A 4,800-nucleotide genomic window follows, 5' to 3' on the forward strand; every position below is an offset into this window, starting at 1 on the left:
CCTAGGTAGAGTAATTAGTGACTCTTGAGTTATCTAATTCCTTTGTTGATTGGTAATTGGAGAGATTGCTAATTGGTTTAGAGTGCACTAAAGCTAGTCTTTCCTTGGGAGTTGGCTAGGACTTGTGGCTCAAGTCAATTCATCCACTTTACTTTCCTTTATTTAGTAAGGGTTAACTAAGTGGTAGCAATGAACAATTCTCATCACAATTGAGAAGGATAACTAGGATAGGACTTCTAGTTCTCACACCTCACCAAGAGCCTTTTATAGTTGTTAGTTTATTTTCATTGCCATTTACTTTCATGCTTCTTATCCAAAACCCCAAAACACATCACAACCAATAACAAGACACTTCATTACAATTCCTAGGGAGAACGACCCGAGGTTTGAATACTTCGGTTTATAAAATTAGGGGTTTGTTACTTGTGACAAACAAATTTTTGTATGAGAGGATTATTGTTGGTTTAGAGACTATACTTCGACGAGATTTTATTTGAGAAATTCTAAACCGTCAAAAATCCAATCGTCATGCATCCCTTGAGGTATCTCAGGGATTTCATGATGAATGGGATCTCTTGTTTGCTCCATCCTTTTCTTAGTGATGGGCTTGTCCTCATCAATGAGGATGTCTCCCTCTATGTCAATTCCAACTGAATAACAGAGGTGACAAATGAGATGAGAAAAGGCTAACCTTGCCAAGGTAGAGGACTTGTCCGCCACCTTATAAAGTTCTTGGGATATATCCTCATGAACTTCTACTTTCTCTCCAATCATGATACTATGAAACATGATGGTCTGGTCTATAGTAACTTCGGACCGGTTGCTAGTGGGAATGATTGAGCGTTGGATAAACTCCAACCATTCTCTAGGCACGGGCTTGAGGTCATGCCTTCTCAGTTGAACCGGCTTCCCTCTTGAATATCTCTTCCATTGAGCGCCCTCTTCACAAATGTCTATGAGGACTTGGTCCAACCTTTGATCAAAGTTGACCCTTCTAGTGTAAGGATGTTCATCTCCTTGCATCATGGGCAAGTTGAATGCCAAACCTTACATTTTCCGGACTAAAATCTAAGTATTTCTCCCAAACCATTGTAAGCCAATTCTTTGGGTCCGGGTTCACACTTTGATCATGGTTCTTGGTGATCCATGCATTGGCATAGAACTCTTGAACCATTAAGATTCCGACTTGTTGAATGGGGTTGGTAAGAACTTCCCAACCTCTTCTTCGGTTTCCTCTTTCTAGAGGTTTCTCCGGCCTTAGATGCCATAAATGGTTATGGAAAAACAAAAAGTAATGCTTTTATCACACCAAACTTAGAAGGTTTGCTCGTCCTCGAGCAAAAGAAGAAAGAAGAGAGTAGAAGAAGAAGAAATAGGGGAGATGGAGGTGGCTTTATGGTTCGGCCAAGGGGGAAGAAGTAGTATTTAGGTTGTGTGGAAATGAAGGGGTGAAGATGGGTTTATATAGGGGTGGAGAGAGGGGTAGGGTTCGGCCATGTATGGGTGGGTTTGGGAGGGAAAGTGGTTTGAATTTGAATGGTGAGGTAGGTGGGATTTTATGAAGGATGGATGTGAGTGGTGAAGAGAATAGTGGGATTTGATAGGTGAGGGATTTTTGGGGAAGAGGTGTTGAGGTGATTGATGAATGGGTGAAGAAGAGAGAGAGGGTGGTGGGGTAGGTGGGGATCCTGTGGGGTCCCCAAATCCTGAGGTATCAAGGAAAATTCATCCCTGCACCAAGTGGCGAGCAAAAATGCTCTTTATGCCAATTCTGGCGTTAAACACCAGGCAGGTGCCCATTTTCGGCATTTAACGCTAGCTTCTTGCCCTTTCCTGGCGTTTAACGCCAGTCTGGTGCCCCTTTCTGGCGTTAAACGCTCAGAATGGTGCCAGACTGGGCGTTAAACACCCATTTGCTGCCCATACTGGCGTTTAAACACCAGCAAGGTTTTCCTCCAGGGTGTGCTATTTTTCTTTCTGTTTTTTATTCTATTTTTGCTTTTTCAATTGATTTTGTGACTTCCCATGATCATCAACCTGCAGAAAACATAAAATAACAAAGAGAAATAGATAAATATAACATTGGGTTGCCTCCCAACAAGTGCTTCTTTAATGTCAGTAGCTTGACGGTGGGCTCTCATGGAGCCTCACAGATGCTCAGAGCAATGTTGGAACCTCCCAACACCAAACTTAGAGTTTGAATGTGGGGGTTCAACACCAAACTTAGAAGTTGGTTGTGGCCTCCCAACACCAAACTTAGAATTTGACTGTGGGGGCTCTGTTTGACTCTGTTTTGAGAGAAGCTCTTCATGCTTCCTCTCCATGGTAACAGAGGGATATCCTTGAGCCTTAAACACAAAGGATTCTTCATTCACTTGAATGATCAATTCTCCTCTGTCCACATCAATCACAGCCTTTGCTGTGGCTAGGAAGGGTCTGCCAAGGATGATGGATTCATCCATGCACTTTCCAGTCTCTAGGACTATGAAATCAGCAGGGATATAATGGTTTCCAATCTTTACCAAAACATCCTCTACAAGTCCATAAGCTTGTTTTCTTGAATTATCTGCCATCTCTAGTAAGATTCTTGCAGCTTATACCTCAAAGATCCCTAGCTTCTCCATTACAGAGAGAGGCATGAAGTTTATACTTGACCCTAAGTCACACAGAGCCTTCTTAAAGGTCATGGTGCCTATGGTACAAGGTATTGAGAACTTCCCAGGGTCCTGTCTCTTTTGAGGTAATTTCTGCCTAGACAAGTCATCCAGTTCTTTGGTGAGCAAAGGGGGTTCATCTTCCCAAGTCTTATTTCCAAATAACTTGTCATTTAGCTTCATGATTGCTCCAAGGTATTTAGCAACTTGCTTTTCAGTGACATACTCATCCTCTTCAGAGGAAGAATACTCATCAGAGCTCATGAATGGCAGAAGTAAGTCCAATAGAATCTCTATGGTCTCATTGTGAGCCTCAGATTCCCATGGTTCCTCATTAGGGAACTCATTGGAGGCCAGTGGACGTCCATTGAGGCTTAAGCTCAAAGTTGTTTGCTCCAATGGTAGGGATAGAGATGCTTCTCCCATAGAAGTCGGGAGTAGGTGCAGTAAAGTCACCTAGCACCTTCCTTGCATTGTTGACATTATTGTTGTTTTCGGCTGCCGTGGGTTCTTCTTCTTTGAAGATTTCTGTTAGGTCCTCTACAGAGAGTTGTGCTTTAGCTTTTCTTACCTTTCGCTTCAAGGTCCTTTCAGGTTCAGGGTCAGCCTCAACAAGAATGCTTTTGTCTTTGTTCCTGCTCATAGAGAAGAGAACAAGAAAATATGGAATCCTCTATGTCACAGTATAGAGATTCCTTGAGGTGTCAGAGGAAAAGAAAAATAGAAGGAAGAGGGTAGAAGAAGAATTCGAACTTATCTAGAAAGATAGAATTCAAATTGTGCATTGAGGAGGAGTGTTAGTCCATAAATAGAAGGATGTGAGAAGAGGGGAAGAAATTTTTGAAAATAAATTAAAAACATTTTAAAAACATTTTGAAAAATTGAAGAATGATTTTCGAAAAATATGATTGGGAAAGAAATAAAGTGATTTTTGAAAAAGATTTTGAAATTATAAATCAAAAAGATATGATTGAAAACTATTTTGAAAAAGATGTGATTAAGAAGATATGATTGAAAAGTTATGGTTTTAAAAAGATGTGATTGAAAAGATATGATTGAGAAACAATTTAAAAAGATTTGATTTGTAAAATTAATGACTTGGCTAACAAGAAATTAAACCGATAAATAACGCATATAAACGACTATATCTTACTCTAATAAAACCGTATGCTGTATATTAAGTTCATGTTCTAATAATATATATTCCTACCAATTGCACTTTTCTTTTGGTAGAACTTTTTCTTTGCTCGTGTCAATTTAGTTTTGGTTCTTTAACTGCAATTTGTGCCATCCGAGATTGGAAGAAGAAGAACTAGCCAATGTCCATCAATTATTTGAAGCTACACTACACCATTTCTGACAAATAGCAATAGTTATATACAGGATTAGCAGCGGTTTCTAATCGGTATCAAACGGATAGCAGCAGTTGATATATCTGCTGAAAGATAGTCTATGGCTAAATCGTTAGTAGCGGTTAATAGCAACCGTTAGAACAATCGCTGCTAAATGGTATTTTGCAGCAGTATAATTTTGCAGCGGTTCTTTTCACAAAAAAAAATCGTAAGAATATGACTGCTTGGAGATGGCAGTGGTTGTTAACCGCTGCAAAATGCTATCCGTTGACTTATTATGTTAAGATATAGCAGCGGATTTAAAATCACTGCCAAATGTAGAGTTATACTTTGTTTATAAAAAAACCCGAATTTGCATTCAAGAGCTAAATTGATGAGAATCAACCAGCTTTGGTGATGATAATAACATCACCTTGAAACACTAGAATTCATTCTTAAGAACTCTGAAGAAAAATACCTAATCTAAGCAACAAGATGAACCGTCAGTGTCCAAACTCAAACAATCCTCGGTAACAGCACCAAAAACTTGGTGCACGAAATTGTGATCATCAATGGTGCCATCAACATGGTACGCTCAATTGCAATCTCAACTCTTTATCATAACTTCGCACAACTAACCAGCAAGTGCATTGGGTCGTCCAAGTAATAAACCTTACGCGAGTAAGGGTCGATCCTACAGAGATTGTTGGTATGAAGCAAGCTATGGTCACCTTGTAAATCTCAGTCAGGCAGATTCAAATGGTTATGGATGATTTATGAATAAAACATAAAACAAGGATAGAAATACTTATGTA

Source organism: Arachis duranensis, chromosome 5 (assembly GCF_000817695.3).
Source record: "Arachis duranensis cultivar V14167 chromosome 5, aradu.V14167.gnm2.J7QH, whole genome shotgun sequence".
Lineage (NCBI taxonomy): Eukaryota > Viridiplantae > Streptophyta > Magnoliopsida > Fabales > Fabaceae > Arachis > Arachis duranensis.